A 22,516-nucleotide genomic window follows, 5' to 3' on the forward strand; every position below is an offset into this window, starting at 1 on the left:
TTCCTTAGCATTTTATTATATGTGATATTTATTGTATCATGCTCTTAAAAAGGAGAATTTACAATTTCTGCTTTTCAGCTTTTGATTTTTAGATTTTTATGCCCTAATACATGGTCAGTTTTGTTGTGCATTCCATGTACCACTGATAAAAATTATATTCCTTTTTGTTTCTATATTCATTTTTTTCTCCAAAGGTCTATCATACCTAACTTTTCTAAAATTCTATTTATCCCCTTAATGTATTTCTTATTTATTTTGTGCTTTGACTTATCTAATTTTGATAGGACAAGGTTGAGATACCACAGCAATATATTTTTTTCTACCTATTTCTTTTTGCAGTTCTCTTAACTTCTCCTTTACAAACTTGAATGTTATACAACTTGGTTCATATATACTCAGTATTGATATTGCTTCAATATCTACATGTAGTTTCCTTCCTTATATCTTTTAATTAGATATATATTTGCCTTTATCTTTTTTTTTCCCTGAGGCAATTGGAGTTTAGTGACTTGCCCAGGGTCACACAGCTAGGAAGTGTTAAGTGTCTAAAGCCATATTTGAACTCAAGTCCTCCTGACTTTGGGGCTGGTACTTTATCCACTGTACCATCTAGCTGGACCTTTTTGCTTTACCTGAGATCAGAATTGCTACCCCTGCTTTTTTTTAAACTTCATCTGAAGCATAATAGATACTACCCCAGCCTTTTACTTTTACTCTGTATGTATCACTCTGTTTTAAATGTGTTTCTTGTAAACAAGAGACTGTTGGATTCTGGCTTTTAATCCACTCTGCTATCTGCTTCCCTTTTATGGGAGAGTTCATATGATTAACATTCAGACATAATTACTAACTCTGTATTTTTTGCCATCTTATTTTCCCTCTTTCCCTTCTCACCAGTGCTTTGATTGTGTCCCTCCCTCCCCCCCCCCCTTTTTCGGTCCCTCCTCTCCTTCTTCAAGCCTTAAAAAAAATGAGTAAAAATCCAAAAAGAACTTTCACAATAGATAGCTTTTATGGAGACAGAGAAGAACAGACCTCAAATTCTGAGGTTCCTAAAGGCAAAGCAACTCCAGGTGATGCCCCAAAGGAAGATATTGCTAGCATTTCACAAGGCTTTCATGGAAGAATGAATAAAGGATATTAAAAAAGAGTTAGAAGAAAAATTGGAAAAGGAAATGAAATCATTGCAAGAAATGGAAAAAGCATATAATGCTTTACAAAAGAGATAAGAAAAAGATAGCAATTCACTGAAAAACAAAATTTGAGAAATGGAAAAAGATGCAATGAACAAAATGATTCAATTGACCAAATATAAAAGGAGCTAAAAAAGATAACTGAAAAAAATAACACACTAAAAATTAGAATTGAACAAATTGAAATGAATGAGTAAATAAGACTTCAAAAATCTGTCAAACAAAAAAATGAAAAAAAAAATAAGAAAATATGAAATACCTCTTAGGAAAAACAATTGATCTGGAAAATAGATCTAGGAGAGGCAATTTGAGGATTATTGGACTTCTTGAAAGCCATAATGAACAAAAGAACCTAGGGCAGCTAGGTGGCACAGTGGATAGAGCACCAGCCCTCAAATCAGGAAGACCTGAGTTCAAATTTGGCTTCCGACACTTAACACTTCCTAGCTGTTGTGACCCTGGCTAAGTTATTTAACCCCAATTGCCTGAGAAAGAAAGAAAGAAAAAAAAAACAAAATGAAGGAAGGAAGAAAAAAAGAAAGGAAGGAAGGAAGAAATAAGACCTATTACAATTGAGAGAGAGAAAGGAGAGGATGAGCATTGTGTGAATCTTACTCTCATCAGATTTGGCTCTAAGAGAGAATATCAAACATATTTGCTTTCACAGAGAAACTTATCTCACTTTATATGGAAGTGGGAGGGAAAGGGGGAAAAGAAAAGGAAAAAAGTAATAGAAGGGAAAAGTATTAGGGAAGTATTAGGAAAAAGATGTAAAACAGGGTGAGAGGCTTTAAGGGGAAAGGCTGATTGAGGTAGCTGGCCATCAAAAGCAAAATACTGGGAGGAGAGAAGGGGAAAAGGAGAAAGAAAAGCATAATAGGGTAAACAAGATGGCATGAAATACAGAACTGGTTTTTTAATTGTTACTTACAAGAAACACATTTAAAGCATAATGATACACACAGAGTAAGGGTAAAGGGTTGGACTTCAGGTCAAGTAAAAAAAGCAGGGTTGCAATCCTGATCTCAGATCAAGTAAAAGCAAAGATACATGTAATAAAAAGAGATAATGAAGGAAACTAAATTGTACTAAAGGATATCATAGATAATGAAGCAATATCAATACTAAATATATATGCACCAAATGGTATAGTATCCAAATTCCTAGAGGAAAAGTTAAGAGAGATGCAAGAAGAAATAGACAGCAAAACTATAATAGTGGGAGATCTCAACTAAATAAATCAAACCACAAAATAAATAAGAAAGAAGTTAAGAAGGTAAAATATTAGAAAAGTTAAATCTTTGGAGAAAACTGAATGCAAAAAGAACAGAGTTTACATTTTTCTCAGCAGGTCAGGGATCCTATACAAAATTGACCATGTATTACGGCATAAAAACCTCAAAATCAAATTCAGAAAGGCAAAAATAGTAAATGCATTTTTTTCAGATCACAATGCAATAAAAATTACAGGCAATATAAGGCCAGGAGAAAATAGAACAAAATTTATAGTATATATTTATCAAGTTATTTTTACCTTAATGCTAAATCTGATTTATCTTGTGCAGCAAGATAACTGTATCATATATTGCATTTAACATATACTTTAACATATTTAACATGTGTTGGTCTACCTGCCATCTAGGGGAGGGGTGGGGAGAAGGAGGGGAAAAATTGGAACTGAAGATTTTTCAGTGCTGAAAAATTACCCATGCATACGTCTTGCAAATAAAAAGCTATAATAAAAAAGATATGTGAAATGTTTTGAAAACATTGAAACAATCTATAGAAGAGTTTACATAATGCTTCAGTTGCAGGAATCTTTTATCAATGTAATAAACAAGTTTGTCTCTGCAAACATTTATTAAAAAGGGAATTGGTGAGCAAGTTACTGTTAGTTTCAAAATCTGAAACTGACTTTCATTTGCTGTCTTTCTATACGTTCTTTCACTCCAAAACCCATTTAGAGGGTTGTTCTGATGATGACAATGAAGCCAGGAAGACCTTAAAGACTTTATTCTCTGCCATTTTGGCTCTGCCACCCCAGAAAACAAACATTTTGGAAACTCACAGATTAGAGATCAGTGACCATATATCTCCTTAGATCATACCACATTAGAAAAACTAAAAATTTATAAACCCCAAAAACTAGTTCTGAAAACTACAGCATGAAAAATATTTCAAATCCAGAAGAGCCAAAATTTAACATTAAGTTAAATGTCAAGAAATAGTTAAGAGAAGCAAATATTCACAATAACAGAAAGGGCCTGAGCATAGAAAGTTACTCTGATTACAAGGAAGATTAAGATATAGAACCAGAAAAAGAGTCCATTATAGCAGGTATTTGGATAATCTTAAAGTGCAATATGAATTTATCACTGCTCCCCCAGAAAAAAAAAATCCGGGGAATTGCTCAGAATTTTTTGAAATCAAATAAAAGAGGTGTAAAAACAAAAAACAAAAAAAAAAAAAAAAAAAAAAAAAAAAAAAAAAAACCTGGGAGAATAAATGAGGGTGATGCAAGAAAAGCAAGAAAACATATTCAACACTTTGGTTTAGGTCACAAATATCCCCTTAAGAGTTAGAACTCTCTATAAAGCAGAATTAGCCAAATAGAAATGAAGATACAGAATGTCACTAAAGAAAATAAGACTATAAAATTTAGAATTGAGAAAATGGAAGATAATGACTTCATTGGACATTGAGAAACAAATAATGCCAAAAGGTTAAAATAAATGAAGGACATGTAAAATATCTCATTGGAAAAATAACTTACTTGGAAAATATATGAAGGAGGGAAAATTTAAGAATTACTGGTGACCTCAAATCCATGATTAAAAATGAACCTAGATATCATGTTTAAAAAAAAATCAACAAAAAATGTTCTGGTATCCTAAAATTGGAGGGAAAAAACAAAATTGAAAGAATACATCAATCATCTCTTGAAAGAGATCCCAAAATGAGCAAAGCAAAACAAAAGCAAAAAGAAAAATAAATGGAGATATTGGAGGGAGATTCTGGACCTCCTAAGTAATGAAGAAAATAGCAGTCAGAATAAACATAGCACTCAAGAATATCCAGAGATAAATAAAAAAAAATTGATCTAATAAAAAGAAGACCCAAGAGAAGCCTAAAAAGTTAAACATGAAAGAGAAAAAGATTTCAAAAAGATAAAATTCTTTACATTTCTACATTAGAAGAATATAAAGTAACACCTAATAACTTTATCATTATCTGTACAATTAGAAAAATATACATAAAGAGAGGTAGGGGGTATGAATTGACTATGATGTAATGATTTAAAATATAAATTAAAGGATGATAATGGAAGGAGGAAGGAGGATGAAGGATAGAGAAACATATATCACAATAAAGAGTATGAAAAGGAAGAGTTTTTTTAGAGTGGAAGATAATTTGAGAAGGCTGTGTACAATCCTAGAATCATAATCTCATCAGAATTGGTTCTAAGAGGGGATAATACACATATCCAATGTTTGATAGAAATCTATCATACCTTATGTTAATATGGAAAAGGTAGGGAGACTAGCAGAAGAGAGGTAGTGTTCACAAACAAAACATTTTAAGAAGAGACAGGGTAAACAAGAAAGAAGGATAAACATGGGAAATATTAGGATGGAGGGAAATAAACAGTTATGGAATTTATAAGTGAATATAAATAATTTGAATTACCCCATAAATTAAAGTGGAATAAAAGAGTGAAATAAAAAGCAGAATTTTTCAATGGGTTATGAAATAGAGAAGTATATGCATAGAAAAAGAAGAGGCTGGGGCGGAATCTATGTTTCATCTTAAGTAACAAAAAGCAAAGGTAGAAATCAACATGTAAAATACATCATTTTAACTAGATTAAATTGGAAAAGCTTTTATACAAATTAAACGAATACAACTAAGATTAAAGAAAGAAAGCTGAGCAAGTGTTTCTGATAGATTTTCTTTCTCAAATATGCAGAGAACTATGTCAAATTTATAAGAATAAGAATCATTCCCCAATTTATAAAAGTTCAAAAATATTAACAAGCAGTTTTCAAAGAAATCAAAGCTATATATAATCATATAAAAATGTTCCAAATTATAGGTGACAGTATAATTTAAACTAAAACAATCTTGAGGTACCACCTCACACCTATCAGATTGTCTAATATGACCAAAAAAAGGAAAATGACAAATGTTGGAGGATATGTGGGAAAATTGTGACGCTAGTATACCATTAGTGGAGTTATGAACTGATTCAACTATTTTGGAGCATAATTTGGAACAATACCCCAAGGGCTATAAAATTATGCATGCTTTTTGATCCAGCAATGCCACAAGGAGGTCTATTTCACTAGGTTAAAAAAGAAAGAAAAGAAACAAACAGAAAAAATCTATAGGTACAAAAATTTTATTACAGCTTTTTTGTGATGGCAAAGACTTTAAAATGGATAGAATGCTCCTTAACTGAGTTATGGCTTAAAAATCTGTATTGTGATTGTGCTGGAATATTATTGTGCTTTAAGAAAGAATAAGTGGGTAATTTTAGAAAAAAACTCAGAAAGACTCATATGAACTGATGCAAAGTAGAATGAACAGAATCTAAAGAGTGCTGTATAAGATAACAACAATATTGTATTATGATCAACTGTGAATGACTTAGCTATTACCAACAACACAGGGATCCAAAAAAATTTTTAAAGATTAATGATTCTCCACTTCCAGAGAAAGAACTGGTAGAATCTGAAAGAAAAATTAGGACTATTTTTTAAACTTTCTTATTTTTATTTGCATTTTCCTTTGCAATATATGATTAAAATGGGAATGTTATACATGACCTCACCTGTTTAACTTTTATCAGATTGTTTAACATCTGAAGGTGGGATAAGGGGAAGAAGGGAGCAATAGAATTTGGGACTCAGAACTTATAGCAAAAACTGAATGTTAAAGATTGTTTTTACATGTATTTGAGGGATAATATTTTTGTTTAACAAAATGAAAAGAAAGCATGGGATCCTCTTCTCATATTGAATATTGTTGATTCATCTGCCTACATCTGCTCCAAGTGATTTTAGGGTAATCAGAACAGGCCCCAATTTAGCACAGTGTTCTTTTATCCAGTCATGTTGAGATGTTGTACCACCCCACAAAGTCATGATGACCTGTCCTACTGTTTCTGTTACTTAATTTTCTGAACCACAATTGGAAATTCAGATCCTATTTTCCCCAATCCTAAGAGTTCAGAACTTTGCTCCTCTGGTGCTCTCACATTCAGCTACTGACATTCTTTTATTCCTGAAGAGCTATGATCAAATTGGCTGTTTAGAGATCCAAACAAACTTCCACAACCTGAAGCTAGGGTATCTATGCCACTGGAAAGAGGGATGGGAAGAACTAAGATGCAGGGATAAGTTTTCCTGTGACTGTTTTGAGACCTTGGATTACTGCAGCCTTGCAACCTCATTGATGGTACTATGGGAGGTTGGAGAGGGTCATTGAATGTATGTACAGAATCAGTTCCTTTTTGTTGGGCATGTTTGGGAGAGTTATCTTCTTTTCTATTGTCTGCACCATAGAAACCACAGAAGTTGCTTTCTTTTTTGTGTTTTCAAGAAGTTTGAGGATTTGTGACAAAAAATAAAATATCTACTATACCATCATTTTGCTTATTTGATCTGGAAGTCAAATTCAAATTAACTTGCCATATATGTTTTGAATTTAAATGATATGTGATACATCTCTTCCTGAATATGTGATCTTTAAAGTCAAGGACCATTTCATTTTTTTTTTTCTTTGTACCTCCAGTAACTAGGATATTATCTAAGCTCATTATAGACACTTAATGAATTGTTATTGATTAATTGATTATTTGACCTTTATAATGTCTATAAATTTAAAGCCAACTACTGGAAATATAGCATAACATTGAGGATTGAGGTATTTCTTTGTTCAATTCATTTCTCAGAATACTCTGAATAACTTAGAATCCCACATTCTGTTTCGCAAAGTTGGCAAGTTTTCATCAGCTGGATTTTGTGTCCCTGGCAAGCTGTTCACTGCTTTTCCTATAATCCATCTATTAAATTAAAAAGCATTATCCTTCAAAGACCTCTTTATAACTATATCTGAACATTAATTATGCAGAATATCTCCCCTAGCCTTTGATATTGTCACAAAGAAATCTTGGGAACTACTGAGTAAAACCCATTTAAAATATTTATCAACTTAGCCTGTCTGTTTCCTCCAGAGACTGTCAGCTGCAAAAGCAATGTGGATATAATGTCCTTTGTTGGTGTTGTCCCTGTTAAATCAATTGTGGTTGACAGATCTCAGTCTTAGAGCTATTGTGGCTCCAGGATATCATGTGAAGAATAATGGCAATAATTATTGTTTGTGATAGGACCATAGCTTTCTAATGTAACATAACTAATACCTTTAGGCTATATTTTGTTACCTCTAAAAATACTGTACTAGAAGTATAGCGAGGGGATATAGTGAAAATTGCATTAAATTTGATGAGATATTCTTTTTCTCTCCCACTTAAAAATTTTGTATTAATATTTTTAAAATTTAAATGGATTTAGGAAAATTAAGATATGTATTGTGCCTGAATTTACAAATATGCATGCATACACACAGTCATAACTTATGTATTATATATTGCACAATTATTCATACACTTATATTGCTACATGTGCATATATATGTATTTACATCGAGAGTACATATACATGTATAAATGTTATACATATACACATATATTTTTCATCTGGGAACCTAGAATTATTGAGATTACTTTCCATACATCCTACTACTTTCTAAGCAAATCCTTTTAATAACTGATGATTCTGAATAAAGTATGATTTTTAATTACTACATAGTTGAAAGATTATTTGATTGTTAATAGGCCAAATTAATAGAAATAAAATGGGAAATGACACAGGGTTTTTTCCATCATGATTGCTTTCCACAAACAAACAAACAAATATAACCCTGCATATCTACCCTCTGGAAAGGATCAATTTGCCAGACTAATACTTTTTAAGAATATGGCCTGTCACAGTTGTGTTTAACAGTATTGATTGATAAAACTTCATTTCCAATAAAAATTCTTTGATATGTAGGAGTTTTTTTTTAATTAAAGAGGAAATATTTGATTATAGGAATGAAAGAACATATTTCTCAGAATTAATTACTTTCCATTAAGTGGCATATATGTTAAAATTTCACAACTGTATTTATCTCATTACATTAGACTTATATAATATAAATAATATATGGAATAAATTCATTTCAATATATATGTTGTTCTTAATAACTTCCTTCTCTTGGTTCCATCTTTTGTATTCTGGCATGTATAAACAAGAAATATAATAATAATTCTAATTAGAAACATATGATTTCATTAACTAGCATACACATTCAGATATAGATTATTTTCAAATGCATGTGTTTCAGTATAATATTTCTCTTGGGGGAAATTATCCTAAGTTATGTTGACAACTTTCTAAGAAAGATGCATAAAATATAAAGATAACCTATTTACTTAAAGCCTTTCACCAAGTACTATAGACTTGTAAACCTATTTAGAAATGTATGAGCTTCAGTACATGCAGAACCCTATTCCTGCAAGGATTTTAGTCTCTTCATTGCAGACTATACTAAGTAGTTGTGTATACCAGTACTGATTGAAGTTAGAAACTTTTCTTTCATATAATTTCCTGAATTTATTCTCTTTTTCTTTCTTCTTCCCTCCTCCCCCTCAAAAAAAAAAAAAAAAAAAAAAAAAAAAAAAACCCAGGTGATAGCTTCAACCACTTTTCTGATTTTTGTGGAGCCAATAATTTCCAATACTTTCCATTTCCATTTTCCATTTTCATTTACTACTTTTGTCTTTCTGCATTTTATTGTGAGATTTTTGTGTTTCTCCCCTGTATACACTTTTGTTATCTTTCCACTCTGTCCATAGTAGTGGTTTTATTTACTCACTCCACCCACTATCTTATCTATTGTCACCTCATCCTCTCCTCTTAGTAGTAGTTTTTTAATCTCTCCCATCCACTGTCTTATCTTCTATCACTCTTTCTCCCTTTCTTTCACCTTTTTCTCTGCTTTCCCTTCTACTATGTTCCTCCCTTTTCTTTTCCTATTTCTTTATAAGGCTAGATAATTTTTATACCCAACTGAATGACTGAGTTATTCCCTTCTAGAGCCCAAACTGTGATATCAAGCTTCAAACAATGCTCATTTCCCTTTCTTCTTCCTCCCAAGTTATAATGGATCTTCTGTGCCTCTCCATATGATCCAATTGTTCTATTATACCTCTTCTTTCCTTTTTTTTTCCCAATACAGACATTTTCCTCTCTTTAAATTTTTTTTTAATATCATCATATCAGAGTCCATTCCCAACCATACTCAGTCCCATGTGACTCCCCCATCTGTCTGCTCTAAGAATAGATACAATTCTCAAGAATTGCAGATATATTTTCCCCCTGTTTAATTTATGCTTCTCTTGAGTCCTGTGTTTGTAGATTAAATTTTCTGTTTAGTTCAGGTTTTTTAAACAGAAATGATTGAAAGTCTCTTACTTCATTGAGAATCCATTTTCTCCCCTAAAAGATCATTCTGAGTCTCTTTGGGTAATTAATTTTTTTTTTTGTTTGTTTTAACCCTAAGTCTTTGGTCTTTCAGAATATGGTATTTTAGGCTTTCTGGTCCTTTATTGTCAAAGCTGCCAGATCCTAGGTTATCCTGACTACTGCCCCTTGATATTTTAATTGTTTTTGTCTGACTGCTTACAGTATTTTTTCCTTGAGATTTTAGTTCTGCAGTTTTGCAAGAATGTTCCTTTGGGTTTTTCTTGTGGGATCTCTTTCTAGAGGCGATCTATAGGTTCTTTAAATGGATATTTCCCCCTCAGTTTCTAGAATTTTGGGGCAGTTTTCCTTAATGATCTCTTGAAGAATGCTATCCGAGTTCTATTTTGATCATAGCCTTCAGGTAGGCCAATAATTCTTTTTTAATTTAATAGCCTTTTATTTACAGGTTATATGCATGGGTAACTTTACAGCATTAACAATTGCCAAACCTCTTGTTCCAATTTTTCACCTCTTACCCCCCCCACCCCCTCCCCTAGATGGCAGGATGACCAGTAGATGTTAAATACATTAAAATATAAATTAGATACACAATAAGTATACATGACCAAAACGTTATTTTGCTGTACAAAAAGAATCAGACTTTGAAATATTGTACAATTAGCTTGTGAAGGAAATCAAAAATGCAGGTGTGCATAAATATAGGGATTGGGAATTCGATGTAATGGTTTTTAGTCATCTCCCAGAGTTCTTTCTCTGGGCGTAGCTGGTTCAGTTCATTACTGCTCCATTGGAAATGATTTGGTTGGTCTCGTTGCTGAGGATAGGCCAATAATTTTTGAATTCTCTTCTGTATCTATTTTCTTGGTTGGCTGTTTTTCCAATAAGGTATTTCACATTTTCTTCCATTATTTTTTTTTTTTTTATTTTGTTTGACTGATACTTGTCTTATATAGTCATTATCTTCCATTTGCCCCATTCTAGTTTTTATGATTATTTTCTTGAGTTAATTTTTATATCTTTTTTTTCCCATTTTGTTAATTCTACTTTTGAAAATGTTGTTTTCTTCAGTGGATTTTTTTTTTCTTTTACAAGCTGTTAATTCTGTCATGCATACCTCTCATTTCTTTGCTCATTTTACCTCTGTGATTCGCCTTTTATAGACTTTTATGAGCACTCTTTGGGCTTAAGACTAATTCATATTACTCTTTGATATTTCTTCTGAGGGCATTTTATCCTCAACTGAGTTTTTTTTTTTTTTTTTTTTGGTTTTCCCTGTCATTGTAGTGTAAAGGGCAGGAACTCAGTGGGATTGATTTAATCCTACAACAAGGTATTAACTCAGTGGAATTGGTAAGACAACTGATTTATACTCAGTATACTGTAATGATGTAATTGTAATAGTGTACATAAGCTGGAGACAAATTCAGGCAGAGACAGACTTCAAGACAGAGACCCTCCTGATGGCTCTCTTGTCTCCTACACTGAGACCAAGACCTGATGGCCTCCAGAAAGCTAGCCACACCCCGGGTGAAGAATGCAGATTGTAAAGGAGATAATATAGACTTTGGACTTTATTCCTTACTGTTCCCTGCTTAAAGGCTGGTCCAGAGACCTCCAGAAAGTTAAACCAGAACATTAAATTACAGTAGCTTTCTGTGGTCAAAGTTCTTTTCTATTTCTTTCTCATTTTCTTTCCTTTTCTATTTCTTTTTTTTTTTTTTTTTTTTTTTTGGTATTTTTACATTTGAGTTCTGCTCCTGGGACAAAGGTAGTACTAAACCAGGTTTTTTTTATATAGCTCTGAGCCTTGGCTTTGAGCACAGGACTCCCTTGTGTTTGCAGGGGATAGCTTAGCCTGTTCTTTTCCAGAAACAGACTGTTTTTTCCAGACTTTGTCTTCTGAGCTGGGACTGGAAGCTCCCCCAATGATTTACTTCTCTCTTGAGCCAGGACTGATTTGGTGTGATTAAGACCCTCTCATCAGTTTTTTCAGAGTCTAAATGACCTGGGCTGGGCTGAACACCCTTTTCACCCCAGTGAGACTGACCTTTCTTGAAGTTTTTCCAGTTTACCTTGAGGTGGAGAGTGATTTTATTCCATCAGACTTTTTTTATAAGCTTGGTTTCATGGTTTTCTAGGGAAAGTGGGAGAGCTCGAACAGCTTACTGGCTTTATTCTGCCATGTTGGCTCCATCCCCAGAAGTCTCTGCATTTGATTGTGAGTTTTTAATGCCCTAATACTTGATCAATTTTTGTGTATGTTCCATGTACCACTGGAAAAAAAAAAAGTATATTCCTTTCTGTCCCCATTCAATTTTCTCCACAAAGATCTATCATACTTAACTTTTCTAAAATTCTATTTACTTCATTAACTTATTTCTTTTATATTTTGTGTTTTGATTTACCTACAGAAGCGCAAGTTCAAGTTAACAAACCTCCAGTAATTATGAGATACTGAGCAGCTCACGCACTTTAGTGTACTTAATAGATATCGATTTATTGAATTGAATTAAGCTCTCTGAGCCTTAATTTCCCTATTTATAAAATATGCATAATAACACTTTGATACTTTGATGATCAAATGAGATAATACAAGCATACAAATTTTGTGTGTATGTCTATGTGTGCACATTTGAATATATCTTAATGCATGTTCATAGATATGTGTGTGTAATTTTATTATTATTATGTCAATCGTCATATTAACATGAAAACAACCTGCAAAAAAGGCATAAATCTTATGTGAATGCCAATGGATTTTCTTTATTTCTTGGTAGAAAAAGGATATAAGTAAGATTTTTTAAAAATACACAATATTGCTGTAATTTTTTTAAACTGTCATTAGGAAAAACAAAAGCTCTCCATATCCCATTCAATAACCTCATTAATTTAAGTCATATTTATTGTGTCAGTATTCCAATATAACAAAATTGGGTCAATATTTTGGCATTTATTGTATTATAACTAGATATATATTTAAAATAGTGAAGGCATAGAATCAAACAAAAAAAAAAAAAGTAGATAAAAGGAATCAGTGGAAAGGGTTGATTGTCAAACTATGAAAGCATACATTTAGAATAAGTGAACTTTCCCAAGAGATTACTATGAAAACATTAAAATGCAAGTAAAAAGCAGTCTAAATATAACTTCAGGTTAAATGCTGGTAAGAGTAGCAAATATAGGATAAAAGATTCAATCAAAAAGGTAATCGATGACTGATAATATGTGAAAACTGTAAAGCATCCTCTGGCAATGTCATTTTTTTTGTTGTTCGTTTTCAATTTCTATAAAATTATTGACATAACAGAGAAGATATGTCAATTCCCTTTCTGATTATAGAGGTACAATAAAACTTATAAATTGCAAGCTAACTTCCTTAGCTTTTTTTCCCTTTTCTAATTTTGACTCTCTAAACTAGAATAATAATAAATACCCATTCCAAGGCTAATGGCCATTTAGAAAATAGAGAATCTTCTATTAGTAAAAAATTGCATTAATCACAAAAGCTGCAAGAGACTATAGGGTCATATAGCTCAAAAGCTCTGATTTTTTATTAGGAAATATTAACTTGATTTCAGTTATGATGAAAACTTTCTTCTCTAGGAAACAGGATTTAAAAAAAAGACATGCAATATATATGTTTACATATACACACACACATATATATATAATATACATGTACTTATATGTGTGCTATGTGTACACACACACACACACACACACAGAGCTATTGTGTTTCAAAAGCCAAAATCTGTTTTTAGTATATTCTTACTGAAGAGATAAGACAGAATAAGGAAGCATAGAAATATGAGTATTTCACTCATGACTTCAAGCTATCTGGCATAAACATGAGAATGTTTGCATTTTTTTCTGCCCTCAGAGCTTAATAAATGACCTGGCTCATAGTTATCTCTAATAGTGCTATTTGACTACCATTGTCCCCATTTTGCAGCTGAAGAAAGCGAGATTCTAGTATTTCAAAGTGCATTATTATTTAGTAAGTGGATAATAAACTTTTGTTTACTAAAATATTAACTCAAGAAATGAGAGAATTGAAATGTTAAGGGCTAAATGTTTTACTATGAGCACAAATAAGCAGGCATATTGAGGCAAATATAAAAATTCAGCTTAAAGAGACAATAAAAGTTTTCCTGAAATAAAAGTTTTTATACTTTAATGAAAGTGTAAGTCCAGTTTTTAACCCAGATAAAATTCTTAGAAAAAAAAGAAATTAATTAGTTCTCTTAATGTCATTCTTCATAATGTCTCTAATTACTCAAAGCCACCATAGCAACTCTGGTTGGCCTTTGGAATATAAATATAATAATTATTATTTATAAATGAGAAGCATTCCATAATTTTTTCAAGAAATAAGGATGAAGCATGTACCAGACAATCTCAAGCACCACAAGAATCTCAAATGCCATAAACCCTCAGATCTCAGGGGGAATTGAAAATCATCCAAAGTTTAAGAGAATTAGGATTACAGTCCCCTCCCTCACAGACCAGCAGTCCTACTTCTATTGTAGAATTGGTAGTCATCACTGAAAAAAATAAATCAATATGAAAAAAGGGTCTACCTTCCTAAACATCATTACCAAATGCTCACTAAGCACCATTAGTCTAAAGGAAATACCAGTACCCAAGGTGTAGGAGCACTTTTCAGACCATTGATCCTGCTTCCAGTTCAGGACACCCAATCTAAAATTAGTATTATTTTTCCTGATAAAATTACATCAGTTTCTGATGTAGAATAATTAGATAGTTCCATGGAATTTGGTATTGAAAATTTTTTTCAAGTATTCTGGATATTCAGGAGCTATGTATAAATACATATATGTGTATTTACATATATGTGTTTATTTGTAAGCTTATGCACATAACTACTGAGTACAAAAAGTAAAAATCTATTTTCAGTATGTACTTACAGAAAAATAAGAAAGAGAGACAAATAAAACCCTCATATCAGGTAGCATGAAATGACTACAGGCTGTCTTGTACAGACATAGGAAAGGTGGCAATTTTTTCCAACAGTCTACTTCTTTAGAAACTGAAGATCAAATTGAGTTAGACAGAGGCAGTAATTTAAGAGAAGTTGGTTGTATATAGAATCATATAATTTAAATAGTAGTCTGTTACTACTGACACATGTATAATGGGTGACACATTTGTGATATTCAAAAAGATTTGCTGAACACTGAGCACATTTATTCTACTTTTAGTTTTTTTTTTTTTTTTCTTCTAAAATCAAAAGACGAGATAATGAAAATGTCATCTTCATGATATAGCTTTTAGGAGGCTTATAAGATTTTGAAATTAACTAAATGAGAGTGCTTATTTTTTTCACATAATCATGACCTTTGAAAAATAAGTAATTGATGTTTACAGGAATTTAAATTTTATTCCTTTTGCGTGGTATATAAATTTTTACAATAATTTTAAAGCCCTACTAATTAATTTTTTAGAAAAATACCATAAATTCTAACATTTGAAGTTGTTGCTGAAGCATTTTGAAATATCTAAATATAATTCTTGCAGTTAATTATTTCACTTTCAGAATAATATTGTTTTCCCTTTAATTAAAAGCAATGAGACTATTATTTTAGCTAATTATATTATGTTCCCTTTGCAGATATTACATTTTATTTAGAAACACCTTCCAGGATGTTCTTATACTTCCAAAATCCAATAAAATGACAAAACTATTAAAAATAACAAATTATTGTCAGCATATTTAAAAAGTATTTTTAAATGAACATGCTTCTTCCTATTTTCAAATCCCACTTGCCCCAACTAATATTTAACATCAAATCTTAATGTTCATATTACAGTACTGCATACAAAACCAAATGTTAACAAATAAAAAGAAACTTCTTGATAATTATTAAAATAGTAACATAGATCTGGTGGGAATATCAAGACATCATTTGAACTAGCTTTACACTAGTGGGCAGAATTACATTTGTAATAAAAACCAAAGAGAACTGAAATAGGTAGACCGACAACTGCTATACACAAAAGCCAGAAAGGTGGTTTGAGAATCCAGATGTAAATATTCAGTGGGTAGTCAGGGGTCTCAGTCCAGGAAAACTGAGAGAACCTCTTTTGACAAGGAATTTCAGACTCTGCTTTGCTGCTGATACATGAGGAAAAGAGCTTTCCTGGTTCAGGCACTTTGTTAGAGGGTATAGTTTTGTTGTGTGCTTCCAGATCAGAGGGGCAAGATGCACTGAAGATAGAGGCACTATATCCCCTGCCTTTTGCAGGATTTTAGGTGCTTACAATACTACTTTTTATTTCAAAAAAAAAAAAATTAATATGCAAAGAAGAAAGAATCCAAATAAAAAAGCTCTCTATAAAATTAGGAAAGACTGGGGTTCATCTTCAGGAAAAAAACAGTGGATTAAAAAAACAAAGTCCCTTTTACCACAAAGAACAATGTTAAATAGTTACCTTCCCAGAAATAATTTATAGAAGAACTCAAAAAGACTAAAATTCAGAATCATGAACCCAACTTGATCCTATCTTGGTATAAAATGTTTGATATGGGTCAATGTCTACTTTCTGCCATACTAATGTCCAATGTTCCCAGCATTTTTTGTTAAATACTGAGTACTTATCCTAGAAGCAAGGGGTCTTTAGGTTTTTCAAAGACTAGATTATGGTAGTCGTTGACTATTGTGTTTTATAAACCTAACCTATTCCAAGAGTCAACTTGTAATTTCTTATTTCTTATCTAGTAGCAAATGATTTTGATTGCTGCTGTTTTATAGCATGATTTTAGATCTACTACAGCTAAGCTATCTTCATTTGCATTTCCTTCATTAATTCCCTTGTAATTCTTCACCTATAATAGGTCTACATTAATTTTATATAATTTTTTCTAGTTTGGTAAAATAATTTTTTGGAAGTTTGATTGGTATAGTACTGAATATGTAGATTAATTTACATAAAATAGTCATTTTTATTATATTAGCGCAGTCTGCCTATGAGCATTTGATATTCTTCTATTTGATTAGAAAAGATTTTATTTGTGTAGAAAATGTTTTGTAATTTGGTTCATATAGTTCCTAACTTTGTCTTGGCAGGTAGATTTCCAAATATTTTATATTATCTACAATTATTTTAATTGGAATTTCCCTTATATCTCTTGCTGCTGGACTTTATTGGCAACATATATAAATGCTGCTGATTTATGTGGATTTGTTTTGTGTCCTGCAACTTTGTTAAAATTGTGAAAGTTTTTTAGTTGATTCTCTAGGATTCCCTAAATATGCCATCATGTCTATAAAAAAAGTGATAATTTGGTTTCTTTATTACCTACTCTAATTCCCTTTTTTTTTTCTTCTCTTATTGCTAAAGCTAACATTTCTAATACAATATTGAATAATAATGGTGATAGTGGGCAACCTTGTTTCACCCCTGATGTTATAGGGATTGATTCTAGTTTTTCTCCATTACTTATGATACTTGCCAATGGTTTTAAATATATGCTACTAATCATTTTAAGGATTTATTTATTTCTATACTCTCTAGTGTTTGTAATAAGAATGAGTGTTGGATTTTGTCAAATGATTTTTCTGTATCCATTGAGATAATCATAAGATTTTTGTTAATTTGGTTATGGATATAGTCAATTATGCTAATAGCTTTCCTAATATTGAAGAAATTCTGCAGTTCTTTTAAAAATCCTACTTGCTTATGCTGTATTACCCTGAAGATAAATTGCTATAATCTCTTTGCTAATATTTTATTTAAGATTTTTGCATTAATATGCATTAGGGAAATTGATGCATAATCTACATTTTGCTCTGTTTTGATGCTACCTGATTTAAGTAACACCAACATATCTGTGTCATAAAAATAATTTGTAGAACTTCTTTTTCTATTTTCCCAAATATTTAGCATAGTATTAGAATTAATTGCTCTTTAAATGTTTGATAGAATTCATATGTAAATCCATCAGGCCATGGAGATTTTTTTCTTAGGAAGCTGATTAATAACTTGTTTAATTTCTTTATATTTTTCTAAAATAAGACAATTTAAGTTATTTGTTTTCTCCTCTGTTAATCTGGGCAATCTATATTTTTTTGTTTCATTATTGTCATTCTCTTGGATTAAACTAACAATTCTGCCTATGATTTGTTCTTTCATGCATTCATTTTTTAGGATTAAGATTATTTAGTTTTCAATTAATTTTTGACCTATTTTCCCCTGGCTCTTTACTACATGCAATTTTTATTCTGTTATGATGTGAAAAATATGCATTTATTATTTCTGCCTTCTGCATTTGATTTTGAGGTTTTAATGCCCTAACACATACACTTGGTCAATTTTTGTGTAAATCCTATGTGTCACCAAGAAAAATGTATATTCCTTTTTGCCTTCATTTAATTTTCTTCAAAGGTCTATCATATCTAACTTTTCCAAAATTCTATTTATTTTTCTAATTCTTTCTTATATATTTCATGATTCTATGTATTTAGTTTTGTGAGAGCAAGGCTGAGTTTCCCCTCTAGAATAGTTTTGCTCTCTGATTCTTCTTGTAGATCTTTTGCTTTCTCCAGCAATTTGAATTTGAATTTGGATAATTTTGGATTAGTATTGCTATTATTTTATTATCTACCTTTAAGTAGGATGTAGTTTCCTTACTTATTTCTTTTAACTAGATCTACTTTTTCTTTTGCTTGATTTGAGATCAGGATTCTTACCATTGCTTTGTTTTTTTTTTTTTTTTTTGTACTTGAGCTAAAACATATTAGATTCTGCCCCAGCCTTTTGTGTATCACTCTGCTTTAAATGTATTTCTTGTAAACAACATATTGCAGGATTCTGGCTTTTAATCCAGGCTGCTATCCACTTCTGTTTTATGGGAGAGTTCATCCTATCTACATTTACAGATAAAATTACTAAATCTATATTTCCCACCATCTTATTTGAAATGAAGAACAGAGAAAAAAATAATATAGAGACATTAGAGGGGGAGGAAGGCTGGCAGTTCTGAAAACCTACTCACATCAGAAATGCATTAAATAGGGAACAATGCATATAAACATACACATTATATATATATACATAATGTGTATGTATATATGCATGCATATATATTTAATTTATAAATAATATATATTATATATATAAATAATTTATAAATTATAATTAAATATATGTATTTTGTGTTTGTGAGTGAATGAATGCACATATATACATAGATCATGAAGGCTATATATAAGATGAAACAAATAGCACCCTTCAAAATCTGTAAAGAAATAAAGGGGGATAGGAATAACATAAAGTGAAATATACAAAGGTTTATAGATTTATGGCAGTGGGACAAGATATATAGATTACTGAGAAAGGGACTAAAGGAGGGAAAGAGTGATATAGGACAAGGTGGGGCACAGAAGGGTGTTAAGATTAAGGTGAGTGGAATAAACTATGCAAATTAATAGGATTAGAATAAAGAGGGAGGGTGGTGAGAAAAGATAAGGTAAGGAATCATGGGTGGGAGAGGTTAAGTAAAGCCTAGTTAAGGAGTAGAGTAAAAGTAGAAGAGTTAGTAAGGATAGGAAATAGATATACACAAATATTATAACAAGGATCAGGAGTAGAATTTATTGGGGGGAAAGGTAGTATTAGTAATCATTAATCTCAGACAAAGTGAAATTTAAAGATTCAAGATTGAAATCTATAATGTGTTAGCCATATTAATATTGTTTAGATGCATGTCTACATATGTGTAAGTTTGAATATATATACATATATATATATATATATATACACACACACACACACAAATATATATTTATCCACATACACATATACATAACCATGCTTAACTGTAGCCTGCTTAGAAGGAGGTGGAGAGGGGAATGAAAGGGGAGAATAAAATAAAAAGCACACAACTGAGAATATATAGTATTATAATAAAACAAAGATGGACATTCATGAATATAATTTCTTCTATTATTATTTATGCTTTCTTGAAATGTAAATTTATTTTTACATATTTTTAATCTTCCCTTATACTCTGCTAGGCACCTGACAATTTTTTAAAAAAATTTTCCTTTTCTGTCTTTTTTCTTTTAATTTTGAATTTGGTTTCAAATAAATTTTAAAATAGAAAAAATATCTCAACCCATTCTTAGGTGATTCTTCCAATTTTTGGTCACATTCTCCTATAGTCATTTACAATTTGGTTAATGTATCTAATAATTCATTTTATGTCTTTTCATATTTTATGTTTGCTATCACCATACTGGATTTGTTGATCCTTTATTCTTAGTTCAGGATAGTCAACATTTATGACCATGTATTTCTAAGAAGAGACAGTTTTTTTTTATTATTATTTCTAAGAAGAGCTATCAAATGGAATTCCTTATCTAAACCTTTTGTTGTGCCTCAGTTCCCTTTTATTGTTCTGATTCAGTTTCCCTAATTTTCCTAACCCAGTTTCCCTAAATTGTTCTGCCTCAGTTCCTAATTGTAATACTCAGTCCTGCAACACCACCCTTCCCTCTTAATTATCAGAATGACTGATAGGATAAAGATCTTATATCTTAGACATCATTAGAATATCAAGTGCTTCTCCCCATCCCAATTAATTAGAATATCAGGTTTCTCTCCAGTGCCTCCTCCATTATGTCATCCCCATCCCAGGTGCCTCCCCTATTATGTCAACACCATCCCAGGTGCCTCCCCCTCTTGTGTCATCGTTCTTGTTATCCTCTAAAAGAATCTTTGTATCTGACATTTGCTGCTGGATTCTTGGAGACAATAATTTCATTCTGGCCTGGGACCAAACCATGGATCTATTTGGACCCAGTAAATTTCTCCCTTTAGAATAAAATAGAATTAAAAACTCTCTAATCTCTATCTTGCTTCAGTTTCACCAGCATTACACTTTAAACCCAAATCACTCTGGCTCTCATTAATCAATCAATAATCGGTCATAATTCAAGCCTCATTTATTCATAATTTGGATTTTGATTGCTTGGTGAGTATAAATGGCAAGTCTTTTTTGTTTTGTTTTGTTTTGGCCAGAAATCCTGAGGGTTTTCCCTTCTATGATATACTTTTTTGAGTAAGCAAACCATACCATCTTTTGCCTCAGTTCTTACCTAGCCTTAGAGGGCCATCTCCAGTTATCCTGAGCTACATCTTGTCATTAGATGCAGGATAAAGTGAGCATGGTGACTGTATGCCACCCTCCCCTCACTTAGGTCCAACTTCATGCTATGCATCACCTCCCTGATGTCATGATCCTCTTCAAAAACAAAGAACAACAACCTTTTTGGGTAGGATTAGGATCTGCCCCACAGTGGGTGAGGATGAGGGTTGGAGACTAAACTGGAAAACACAACTACTTTTCCTTTCTTTTTTTTTTCCTTTCTTTTCCCCTTCTCTTTCATCTATACACATGGTCTCATGCCCCTACCAGCAGGTGTTCTGTCCAAAAGAATGCAAGTTTTGATTATTGAAACCTTATGAGATAATCTGGAGTTTGCAGACTAGGAACATGCCTTGAACCTTGAAACTACATCACTCCTGCTCTCAGTGGCTGCCCAATAATAGGTTCAAGGCCAAGCCCTACTTATTTATTGTTTAGGTTCTGATTGACTCAGAAGGAATGTAAATGGCTGCACAGGAAGCTTGGGACAGCACCCCCTCACCCAAAAAGCAGAGCTCAATCTTAAAAGTTAAAAAAAAAAGAAAAGAACAGTCAGAATTACACAAAGTTTAGTAGCTCCTATTTTTAGCAGCTTCCATTAGAATATACTATTTTGAAAGGAACTAGAATTACAAAAAGAATAATATATCCATTACAATTGAATATAAATTCTTCAGGAACAAGGGATTTTTAACAAAATAGAAGAGTTCCAAGCATTTCTGATGAAAAAAGTAAAATTTAATAGAAAATCTGACTAACAAATACAAGATTTGAGAGAATCATAAAATTCAACATGAAGTTAAAAATATCAAAGAAATCAATGAAAAGAAATGTGAAGATTCCTTAACAGTACCAGATCTCAAATTGTATTACAAAGCAGTAATCATCCAAACCATGTAATACTTGGTAAATAATTAGTGTTGCATCAGTAGCATAGCTTAGGTATATAATAAAAAGTACTGAATGACTAGTATTTGACAAAGCAAAAGATACAAACTTTGGGGGCAATTATTCATGACATGATAAAATTTCTTGGAAAACTGAAAAGTATTTTGGCAGAAATTATGTATAAATCAACATCTCATACTATATACCTTTAAGGTAAAAATAAATACATGATTTAGACATAAAGGCTAATAACACAAGGAAATTATAGGAATATGAAAAAATCTACCTATCACATCTATGGCTAAGGGAAGAATTTAAGTCTAAACAAGAAAAAGATAGCATTACAAGATATAAAATGGATAATTTTTATTAAAATAAATTAAAATTACATAAAACATTTCTTTTTTACAGAAACAAAATCAATGCATCCAAGATTAAAAAGAAAGCAGGAAGCTGTTAATATATATATTTCTTTGAAATATATATATGATAATTTCATTTTTCAAACATAAAAATTTAAGAAAATTTATAAGAATACAGGTCTTTATCAATTAAAAAATGGTCAAAGAATATGATCAGACAGTTTGTAGAAGAAAAATTAAATTTGCATTCATATGACAAATGGACAAATCATTACTCTGAGGTATCACCTCATATGTATCTGATTGCCAATATAA

The sequence above is a fragment of the Sarcophilus harrisii genome, chromosome 4 (assembly GCF_902635505.1).
Source record: "Sarcophilus harrisii chromosome 4, mSarHar1.11, whole genome shotgun sequence".
In the NCBI taxonomy this organism is placed as follows: Eukaryota; Metazoa; Chordata; class Mammalia; order Dasyuromorphia; family Dasyuridae; genus Sarcophilus; species Sarcophilus harrisii.